Here is a 12,438-nt window from a genome sequence, read left to right on the forward strand (position 1 = left end):
GTATCAGCATCCTCTGTGGGGAGGGGAGGGCTACATTTCCTCCCCTGGCACCTGCAACCCCTGTCATTTTTTGTGGTAGGTTCAGGGATCTGGGGTTTAAAGGAGGAGCTGGGATCATGAGAGGCAGTAACACAAACTTTATTTGGGTGGTACTTGGACAGGACTGCATCAGAGGGGAAGTCCAAGTAACATCGGCTCAGGACAGAACTAAGGAGATGGTGACGCGGGACACTACCCATTAGGGGAATAGGGCAAGGGGACTCCTAGGGGGAAAGGAGATATCTGAGGGGCTTGTGTCTGGGGAATGTTGCTCAGCAGCAATTGTTCCAAAGGGTAACTGTGGTTGTCTATGGTTAGCAGATGTCAGTTTCAGTTTTGTGGGCTATGTAAAGCAGGTGAGCTCTGATTGGCTAAAAATAAAGCTTTGCTGGACTATAAAGCAGTTGGGTATGTGAGGATATGGGTTTGGCTCTGGCAAGCTTTGGGCTAATGGTCCTAGCCCACTGAAGAAGTCAACACCATGGGGGTCATTAAAGGCTAATACAGAGGGGGCATCTCTGGGCCATCTATAGCATAGTTCTGCGACCAGTAGAATGCAGCGTAAGTTCTAGTTAAATCATTTGAAATGAACGATCAGTGTTTGCTTTTTGATGAATGTGCAGTAGTTCCCCCTTATCCCATTTCACCTTTAACAGTTTCAGTTATCACTGTCAGCTGCAGTCCAAAATAGTAAATGGAATGTTCCAGAAATAAACAATTCATAAGTCATTCTAAATAGCGTGGTAAAATTTTGCACCATCCCACTCCATCCCACCCAGGACTGAATCATTCGTTTGCCAGGCATCTTCACACTCTAAATTCTATCCTACTGTTAGTCAATTAGTAGCCATCTCAGTTATCAGATCGATTGTGGGGGTATTCAAGTAACCCTTATTTTACTTGATAATGGCCCCAAAGCGCAAAAGGAGCGATGCCGGCAATTCAGATATACCAAAAAGAAGACATCAAGTCCTTCCTTTAAGGGAAAAGGTATGCATGTTGAGGAAACCATATAGCGTATATTGCATGTGATATGGGACTATCCGTGGTTTTAGGCTTCCCCAGAGGAATGCTGGAAGGTATCCCCTGGGGGTAAGGCGGGGACTGTAAATAGTATTTTTCACTGCACAGCCAAGTAGAGAAGTGTGAATTCTTTTTAAACATATTTTTATTGATTTCTGAGAGGAAGGGAGAGGGAGAGAGAGATAAAAACATCAACGATGAGAGAGAATCATTGATTGGCTGCCTCCTCATGCCCCACCCTGGGGATTGAGCCCATAACCCACATATGCGCACTGACAAACTGGACCTCCTAGTTCATAGGTTGATGCTCAACCACTGAGCCATGCCAGCCAGCAAGAAGTGTGGATTCTTACTATCTTTTTCTTTTAGTCTCAGATTGCCTTCCTTTTTCCCCCTAAACTTTGCTCTGTCTGCCAGAAATCTCTTAACAGATAATAGTCCCTAATTATTCTCAGTTGTGCCATCACATCCATGTCCTTTTTCTTTCCAGGGCTGTTCTTCCTGGTCTTCTGTCCTCCTCCTCCACTCGGGCTCTGTAGGTGAGCTATCAGTCTGACACTGAGCTCCCGTGTGTTGGACCCCAGGTCTTCCTCTGCTGGGGTTTACTTCTTTATTTACTGGAACATGTCCTACAGAGCTTCCTGGAAAAGGGGACATGGCAGGGAAATTCTTTGAAGTCTTGTATGTCTGAAAATATCCTTATTCTGTGATGCCTGGTGGGGAGTTCAGCTGGAATGCTGAATTTAACAGAAAGATCATTTTCCCTTAACATTTTTTATAGTTCTTTTCCTCTTCTATTTGTTCTCTTATATCCAGTTTGTTGTTGAAAAATTCAGTATTCTGATTCCTGTTCCTATGCATGGCCTATGACTCTCTGTCTCTCTAGAGCAGTGGTTCTCAACCTTCCTAATGCTACTTCATAACTGTAATTTTGCTACTGTTATGAATCGTAATGTAAATACCTGTGTTTTCCGATGGTCTTAGGCTCTACAGCAGCGGTTCTCAATTTGTGGTTCACGACCCACAGGTTGAGAACCGCTAGCAGCGTCGCCTAAGACCATCGGAAAACACAGATATTTACATTACAATTCATTAACAGTAGCAAAATTACAGTTATGAAGTAGCAACGAAAATAATTTTGTGGTTGGTGGTCACCACAATATGAGGAACTGTATTAAAGGGTGGCGGCATTAGAAAGGTTGAGATTCACTGCTCTAGAGTATCTCCTTTGCTTTATCTGGCAGGTCCTTAACTTCCAAGAAGGCATATTAACTTTCTTCCTCCCTTTCCTCCTCTGCACACAGAGTATGGCTCCCTTTTCTATGTACACATTTATATGTCTTTGTCCATTAGTTACTGAAATCTCTACCAGGCGTCCTCAAACTACGGCCCGCGGGCCACATGCGGGTGTTTTTGCCGTTTTGTTTTTTTTACTTCAAAATAAGATATGTGCAGTGTGCATAGGAATTTGTTCATAGTTTTTTTTTTAAACTATAGTCTGGCCCTCCAACGGTCTGAGGGACAGTGAACTGGAAAAAGTTTGAGGACCCCTGCTCTAGTCCATTAATTTAATCGCTCCTTTTCTCTTTGTCCCTATGGATTGAAACCTTTTAAGTTTACTTAGTATCATGTTAGTGGGGTTTTGGGAAGGAGAGAAAAAAACGTATGTTTCATCTTTAACTGGAAGTCCATATAGACTTTTTGAAGTCTATATTTATATATTTTTTCACATAAGATTGCATATTTTAGCATTAAAGAGGATAATGTATTTAAGAAAACTCAAAATGAAGAATTGGGCCATGATTCTGAGATATTCGTTAGAGCAGTGGTCGGAAAACTCATTAGTCAACAGAGCCAAATATCAACAGTACAACGACAGAAATTTCTTTTGAGAGCCGAAAACCGACTTTTGCGCATGGGCCACGAAGTTTCAGTTGCACTGTACGTACGCGCCCACACGTGGTATTTTGTGGAAGAGCCACACTCAAGGGGCCAAAGAGCCGCATGTGGCTCGAGAGCCGCGGTTTGCCGATCACTGCGTCAGAGCATCGATTTCACAGGGATTTTGTAAAGTAGACTCACGAAGTTGACTGCCTTAGCGCTCTCTGTTGACTTGGGTGAAGCTTCTCTTGCTAGTTCTTAGAGTGGAAGGGGAAGCTCGGTAATCTGGTCATCCGGGTTCTCTGAAAATGCTTTTAAAAAATTAACAATCAACCTAAATAAAAATATAGATATTGCCCATATTTTAAACGCTGTCTTTTCTTTAAAAAAGGTAAATTAATTGGCCAAACTCTCCTTTTAGCCAAAGACATTTTGCCAAATAGCTTTCAGTTTTGGATGCTTGAGGCAACACAAAATGCCAAACTTTGCCAAACACACGTATTGTTGGCATTATTGTATGCCCAAGGCATGGGTTTAATGACGCAAGCATTCCTACTTCCTGAACACTTCCTGTACTCTCTCCTCTTCCTTTCCCCCTCTGCTCGGTTAGATCTGTGTCCTCTAGCTGGCATTTTAGATAGCCTTTCCAAGTCCAAGCTAGGTGGCCCTACATGAGTTCCCCCAAACACCCTATACTTTCTCTGTCATAATATTTATCTCCTATTATCATTACTTGTTATTTTACCCTATAAATGCATAAGCTCAAATAGAGAGCTGGGATTATGCCTGTTGTATTTTAATCAAATCCATAATACCTAGCGCATAGTACTTGCTAAGTATTAGAATAAATTAATGAATGAATGAGTGAATCCAAATGCATAAGCATTGTTCTTACTAAGGAATTTATGATCTAGTAAAGGGGCCACGGAAGGTAAAGAACTATTCTGCACAATATTAAGGACCTTAAGCAGGACTTGTGAGAGTGCAGTGATGAGGCAGGGAGAGGACACTGGGAATCCGAGAGAGGCAGGCTCCTAGGTGAGGTCCAGGAGGCATGACGAACAGCCTGGAAGGATGGGTAGGTAGAAACAGCACACATGACTCAGTGGAACTGAGGCATCAAAGCTTTTGGTCTTTGCAAAGCTGTGGATTGAGGCAGAGGTTGTCAAATAATTGTCTGTGGGAAGTGTGTAGTATTTACAAAAGGACCATGGCTCTCTCTCACCTTTGTCTTGAATTATTAACGGGCTGATAGTTCAGTCTAATAACCAGCATCTTCTCATCAAGGCTGTGCAGTTCTATCCATTGGTGTCTGTGTTCCTTCTCCATTCCCCACCCCCCCCCCACCCTGCTTTTGTGAAGTCCGGACCAGTGGGCTAAATGGTTGGGGAAAGCACAGAGAGCAAGGTGTCTCCGGTCTCTGTGAGCACACACATTGAGCACACACATCCGCTGGCCAGTGCGATTCTGCTCCAGCCGTCTTGGTGCGGCCTGAGAATTTCCATCTCTAACGAGCTCTCCTCATGCTAAGCCCCCAGACCACACTTTTTGAGGAGCAGGATCTGGGGTGGGAGTTCTAGCTGGGGACTAAAGAGACCATCACAGGCGGCTTTGCAGCAACTTGGAGAAGGTTCTCTGGTTCAGTGACTCCATGCTAAGCATTCTGGTCAAGTTTTGGATCCTCTGCAGGAACTGAAGATGGCGCCACAGCCTTGGTTATAAAGGACACTCCCAGTCTCAAATGTTACGATGCAAAGAAAGGAAAAACATTTTCCTGCCCCTCTGAGTGTTACATTTCTTATTCTCTGGCCGATATATGCTCACAGAAAACATGTTACTTTGCAGATGGAGCATAGTTATTTGGTGGTCTTTAAAAATATGGCTGAAAAAAATTTATGTCAAGAAACTTTTTAAGAGCTTTTTTAGAACCCTGTGTTTTTAAAAAAGAACATTAAATTTTAAAAATCTCTTTTTAATTTAATTTTTTAATTACAGTTTACATTCAATATTACTTCATATTAGTTTCAGGCGTACTGCACAGTAGTTAGACAATCATACTTTGTAAAGTGATCACCCCAATATCTCCAGTACCCACCTGGCACCAGACATACCGTAGTTGTTACAATATTATTGGCTATATTCCCTATGCTGTACTTCACATCCCTGTGACTATTTTGTAGCTACCAATATGTACTTCTTAATCCCTTCACCCTTTTCACCCAGCCCCCCAAAGCTCCTCCCTCTGGTCTGTATCTATGGGTCTGTTTTAATTTTATTTTTTCATTTATTTTGTTCTTTAGATTTCACAGATAAATGAAATCATATGGTATTTGTCTTTCTCTGTCAGAATTCTTTCACTTAGCATAATACCTAGGTCCATTCATGTTGTTGTAAATGGTAAGATTTCATTTTTTTCTTAATGGCTGAGTAATATTCCAACAGTATGGAGGGTTTTCAAAAAGTTAAAAATGAAACTGCCTTGTAACCCAGCAATTCCACTTTTGGGTATATATTTGAAGGACCCAAACACTGATTCAAAAGAATATATGCATACCTATGTTCACTGCAGTATTACTTACAATAGCCAAAATATGGAAGCAACCTAAATGCCCATCAATAGATAATTGAGTAAAAAAATTGTGATATATATATTGAATGGAATTTTAGAACCCTATTTTAAAGTTTATTAAATTTTGTGTATTCAAGATGAATCACAACTTCTCAGTTTCAAAATTCTTAAATTAATTTTTTTTAAAATTTTCCCTAGGGAATGTATCTATATAATAAGAGAGGAATATGCTAATTATCCATTATGACTTGAGGCATAATGACCAACCACGTAACAACCAGATCATGGATCTGCCGGAGGGTGGGGCAGCGAAATACAAGTGGATGGCAAAAAACTATAGGAGGGGACAGGGCAGCAAGCTATGGGGGGAGAGGGGGTTTGGGGGCGGGGAGAGCTACAGGAGGGTGGGGCAGCGGGTGGAGAGCTACAGGAGGGTGGCAGAGAGCTACTGGCACACGGATTCGTGCTCAGGGATACTAGTATATATATATATATATAAAAGGCTAATATGCTGTGTCTGACAGTCTGACTGGTCACTATGACATGCACTGACCACTAGGGGCCAGATGCTCAATGCAGGAGCTGTGGTGACACGCACTGGTCATTTACAGAGAAATGGCACTGTGGACCTGGTGCTGACAAAGCAACACTTGGCTTCCCCTAAGTGAGACACAGACCCTGCCACCACCCCAGAGCAACACCCCACCAAATCACAGCTGATGCTGCTGAGACCCCATGGCGCAAAATGCAGCCCGCAGCCCAGCCCAGCCCTGAAATGGTGGCTGTGGGTGTCGGGTAATGATGTCACATAGCAACACCCGGCTTCCTCTCCCTAGCGAATAGCCTCCTTCCAGTTTCTTCAGCCCAGGAACACGACTTGCTTCATAGCCAGGTGGAAACATTTCACACTGTAACCAAATGTCTGTGAAGCGTTTTCACGTGCCTCATCTCATTTGATCCTCACAGAAGTCCTGGAGTAGGTAGACAGGAGACTCGGTGGAATCCTATTTTATTTTCATTAGCCGGAAAACAGAGATTTAGAAAGTTTAGAAACTTAACCCTACTGAAAAGAAGTAAGAAATGGTGGACCTTGGCCGAAACCGGTTTGGCTCAGTGGATAGAGCGTCAGCCTGTGGACTGAAGGGTCCGAGGTTCTATTCCGGTCAAGGGCATGTACCTTGGTTGTGGGCACATCCCCAGTGGGGGGTGTGCAGGAGGCAGCTGATCAATGTTTCTAACTCTCTGTCCCTCTCCCTTCTCTCTGTAAAAAGTCAATAAAGTATATTTTTAAAAAAGAAAGAAATGGTGGATCTTGAAAATGACTTCATGTTTTCTCTCTGCACAAAATATAGTCAAACACTGCTGCAGTTAAGTATTTTACCTTTTGTTCTCCCTGCGTGACCTCCAATAATAATCTGCTTTATGTTAATATTTACTGCTGTGTTGCTGACAATTACCTAAGATTTGGGGTGCTTCACTGGGCTGGAAAAAGTTTAGCTAAATCAGAAAGCAGGTCTAATTAAGCAAGTTTATTCTCGCTATATAAAAGGCCAAGTTGACTTGCACATGCACGATACATATAAAGCTCTCTCTGGTGCCAATCGCACGCATGTGTTTCCATCTGTTATTGTCGATTGTGAATTAGATTGACATTTCTATTATAGAGAAAGGGCAAATAGTGATATTAAAATATTGCTTCTAATTAATTTCCTTTCAATGTGCACAAACAAATTTATGCACCGGGCCACTAGTTATTTGTAATTGTTCACTACTGATGCTCCAATAATGTATAATTGTGGAATTTAGGCTAAAAGGGATTGAAGAGCTTTAGAACAATTAGTGCACTTGACAACAGAGAAAACAGTCTTTAATTTTGCTTACGTTCTCTTGTGTTTCTGTTCCTCGCAATAGGACTAATCCTAACAGACCCTAATGTGACAAACCTCTGGGGAGTGTGCAGTCTAAGATGGAGATCTTGTCTGTGCTTTATGTATTCTGAATTTGATTTTGATTTCACAGAAGGCTGCCTTCTGGCTCTCCAAGGTCTAGGAATTTGGGTCTATAGCTACTCCCAGCCTCTGACTGCAGTAAGTAATAGATTAAGCCAGTGGTTCTCCAACTTTATTGTGCGCTAGAATCACTTGAAGGGCTTATTGTTAGACACAGATGGCCGATCCCCATCTTACACCACTCAAAAAATTAACTTGAAATGGATTAAAGACTTAAATGTAAGACCTGAAACCATGAAACTTCTAAAAGGAAACTCCTAAAAGCCCCTTGACATATGTCTTAGTCATGAGTTTTTGGAAAGCATACCTAAAACACAAGCAACAAGATAAAAAAAAATAAGTGGATCTACATCAAAATAATAGGCTTCTGCAGAACAAAAGAAACCATCAACAAAGTGAAAAGTTAATCTATGGAATGGGAACAAATATTTGCCAACCATATATCCAACAAGGGATTAACATCCGAAATATATAAAGAACTCATAAAACCCAATATAAAAAAAATTCAATTAAAAATGTGCATGTGTAAAAGATCCAAATAGATGTTTTTCTAAAGAAGATATACGAATAAGAAGATTCATAAACAGGTGCTCAATATCACTAGTGATTAAGGAAATGCATATTAAAACCACAATGAAATATCACCTAGCACCTGTTAGAATGGCTGTTATAAAAAAGGCAAAAGATGCCGAAACCGGTTTGGCTCAGTGGATAGAGTGTCGGTCTGTGGACTGAAAGGTCCCAGGTTCGATTCCGGTCAAGGGCATGTACATTGGTTGCGGGCACATCCCTGGTAGGGGGTGTGCAGGAGGCAGCTTGTCAATGTTTCTCTCTCATCCATGTTTCTAGCTCTCTATCCCTCTCCCTTCCCCTCTGTAAAAAATCAATAATCCTACCTAATAATAGACAAATATGCAAATTGACCATACCTCTGACACGCCCACAAGCCATGCCCACAAGCCATGGCCACTATCCAATCAGAGCAAGCATGCAAATTAACCCCAACCAAGATGGCTACAGCCACAGAGAGCAAGGTTTCCTAGGTAACAGAGGAAGCCAAGCTTTCTGCCTGCCCTTGCCAGGCCTAAGCCTCCACTCAAGCTACAAAGTTTCAATTATAGAAGGTAAACAAATTCAAACAAATGGCGGCAGAATGGAGCTTGAGAGAGCAGGCCAGGGTTGCCGCCGGCAACAGGGGAAGCAAAGCTTTCTGCACACCCTGGCCGGGCCTACCCGCTTAAGGCAACAAAGTTTCAATTATAACGCCAACAGAAATGGCTGCTGGCCTTGGAGAGAGCCCCAGGCTTGACTCCGCTCCAGGCTACAAAGTTTCAATTGTAGAAGGAAAATAAATTCCAGATACCAGGGCCTCCGCTTGGGTTGCCAGAGGGCGTGGCTGGCCTGCAAACCACCACAGACCCCTCGCTCAGGCCGCCCCACACCCCAAGGGAACCCCCATCCTGATCCGGGACACCCTTCAGAGCAAACCAGCTGGCCCCCACCCCTGTACCAGGCCTATATCCTATCTAATAAAAGAGTAATATGAAGATTGATCATCACTGCAACACACAATATAGCTGCCCCCATGTGGTCAAAGATCCTGCCCCCATGTGGACACAAGATGGCCACCACAAGATGGCCAGCAGGATAGGGCAGTTGGGAGGCACCCGGCCTGCAAGGGAGGGCATCTGAGAAGGACCAGGCCTGCAAGGGAGGGCAGTTGGAGGTGACCAGGTCGGCAGAGGAGGGAAGTTGGGGGCAAACAGGCTGGCATGGGAGTGGTTAGGGGGTGATCAGGCTGGCAGGCAGAAGCGGTTAGGGGCAATCAGGAAGGCAGGAAGGCAAGCAGTTGGGAGCCAGCAGTCCTGGATTGTGAGAGGGATCCCATATTGGAGAGGGTACAGGCTGGGCTGAGGGACAACCCCCCTCCATGCACGAATTTCGTGCACTGAGCCTCTAGTATATATATATATATACAATATTATAAAAAAAAAAAAAAGGCAAAAGATAACAAATGCTGGTGTGGATGTTGAGAAAAGGAAATCCCTGTGGTCTGTTGGTGGGATTGTAAGTTGGCACAGCCACTTCGGAAAACAGCATGGCGGTTCCTCAGAAAATTTAAAACAGAACTGCCATATGATCCAGCAACTCAACCTGTGGGAATATATTGAAAAGAAATGCAAGCACAAACTCAGAAAACTACACACTCATGTTCATAGCAGCTTTATTTACAATACCAACACATGGAAACAACCTAAGTGTCCATGGATAGCTGCATGGATAAAGAAGATGAATGGATAAAGACCACAAGGATTTCCTTTTCTCCACATCCACACCAGAATTTGTTATCTTTTGTCTTTTTGATAACAGCCATTCTAACAGCACATTTTTATGTACTTGTTGGCCATTCATATATCTTCTTTATCCATTCCAGATGAGGAATGGAAATTCTACCATTTTCAAGAACATGGATGGACCTTGAAAGCAGTAAGTGAAATAAGTCAGACACAAAAAGACAAATACTGTATGATCTCACTTATATGTGAAAACACCCCCCCCCCAAAAAAAAAAGGAAAAAAGAAACCAGATTTGTGGTTACCACAGGTGGAAGGTGAGATTGAAAGAAGATGGTCAAAAGGTACAAACTGCCCAGCCTGTGTGGCTCAGTGGTTTGGTGTTGACCTATGAACTAGGAGGTCACGGTTCATTTCCTGGTTGGGCACATGCCCAAGTTTCTGGCTCAATTCCCAGTGTGGGGCATGTGGACTATTCTAGAAATGTTCCATGGATACTTTAAAATAATGTATATTCTGCTGTTTGAAGGTGACATGCTCTGAAAGTATTAAATTCATCTGGTCCAGTGTGTTATTTAAGGCTGCTGTTTCCTCAACCATTTCCTACCTGGAAGATCTATGCATTGGTGCCAATGGGGTGTTAAAATCTCCTGCCATCATTGACGTTTCTATCTCTCCCTCTCTGAAATCAATAAAAACATATTTTTAAAAAAAGGTACAAACTTCCAGTTAGAAGATAAATAAGTACGAGGGATGCGATGTACCATATGATGACTATAGCGAACACTGCTCTATGATATAGGAAAGGTGTTAAGAAAGAGAGAGTAGATCCTGAGTTCTCATCAAAGGAGAATTTTTCTTTTCTTTTTATTGTATTTATATGAGATGATGGATGTTAAATTAACCTCTTGTGGCAATCACCTGACAATATGTGTACATCAAACCATCATGCGCACACCTGAGACAGTGATGTATGTCAACTATGTCTAAAAAAAACCACCTTGGAAAAAAACCACACAGATCGCTAATCCAGTGGGTCTGAGGTCAGGGTCACAACTTTGCTTCTGTAAGGAGCTCTAAGGGGATGCTAATGCTGCTAGTCTGGGGAAACACCAAGAACCAGTGGGTAAAGCTAACAGTGGAACCAGCAACAGCTTGGAAGTATCCAGGGAAATGAACAAATTTCTTCAGGGAATCAGATACGCACACAAGATTTAATCTTTGCCACCATGCAGACAGTTTCCCTTTCAAAGAAAGAGCGTGACTTAGCCGTTCTTAGAGGGAAAGTAAGAGGCTACTAAAGATGTGGACAAGTGGGAACCCAAACATGGAGTGAAGTGTAGGAAGGGTAAGTGGGTGTGTCAGGAAGGCATGGGGCCTACCCTACAGCATGAGGTCGGATTTAGGAAAGAGAAGACTCCTTTTCTGTCTTCCCGCCACACCCTCTCACAACAACTGCTGAGTGAAATTCCACCATTACTCTCTGATTCTTTTTATTTAAAGAGTATGACTCTTGGTTAAATATTATTGAAAGGAGTTTTAGGGGCAAAATAGGCAGGTTTAGGGAGTTTTAAAAATAAAGAGGGTCCATGGGGGAGGGAGACAGTTGGCAGGGGACTTGGAGCTGGCGAAAGGCATACATTCACAAAGAACTAAAGGCGCCACAGCCTCTGGGGAGAGGACGACACCCATTCATAGAAGACAGGGGAAAGCCACAGGGAACAGAGAAACAAAAGAGAGAAAGAGGAAAACAGATTTTCACGGGGAATGGAGAATTCTGCCACAGAAGGGGGAGAAAAAGAGAGGGGCCCCACGTGGGGTTTGAGCTTTGAAGCGGCTATAGTGACCAATAAGAAGGGAGTATCAAAAGACAAAGAACTGCAGCCTTTATAAATCTTAGGAAAAAGGGGCTTAGGGGCTACCCCTTTGGGACCCCCTCCCCATGTGGGAGTCTGTACTTGTTTCCAATAAATTTCCACCTTTCCATATACCACCTTTTGTCCGTGGCTTCATTCTTCAAATCCACCTGGACAAGAACCAGGAAAGAAACCACCTTTGCATCCTGCCCAGAGAAGAAACCACACATTTCAGTTTGGTTTCTGCGTTTCATTATTATGAGCCATTGACATTTTAATGTGAGTGGATTTTCAATCTTTTCTTTAGTTGGAATGGTGAAATGATGTCCTTTGAAATATCTACCTGTGCTTTTCCCGGGTGTGTTCTTTATCCTTGACCCTTCTGATTCAATCAGTCACAGTTCTGTGATCGTTATCTCAGGAGGAGAAGCAGCAGGTGAAAGCAGAGAAAAGCAGAATCTCCTCTGGTTCAGGATAGGATTAGAGCACAGATAACAGACTTAAAAGAGAACATGGAGAGAAAACATTTATACAGGTTTCTGTCAAGGTGGCAGACTAGGTGGATGCTGGACTTGTCTCCCCCACCAAAATTACAACTACATTATGGGACAGTCAACCTGGATAACCATCCGAAGACTAGCTGAACAGAAGTTCTATAACTAAGCATATAAAGAGGGAACCACGAAGAGGCTAGTAAGAGGGTCAGCAGAGGTTCTCCCTGAGGAGCGGGGTCTCAACCCCACACTGGGCTCCCCAGCCTGGAACAT

This window comes from Eptesicus fuscus, chromosome 9, assembly GCF_027574615.1.
Source record: "Eptesicus fuscus isolate TK198812 chromosome 9, DD_ASM_mEF_20220401, whole genome shotgun sequence".
Lineage (NCBI taxonomy): Eukaryota > Metazoa > Chordata > Mammalia > Chiroptera > Vespertilionidae > Eptesicus > Eptesicus fuscus.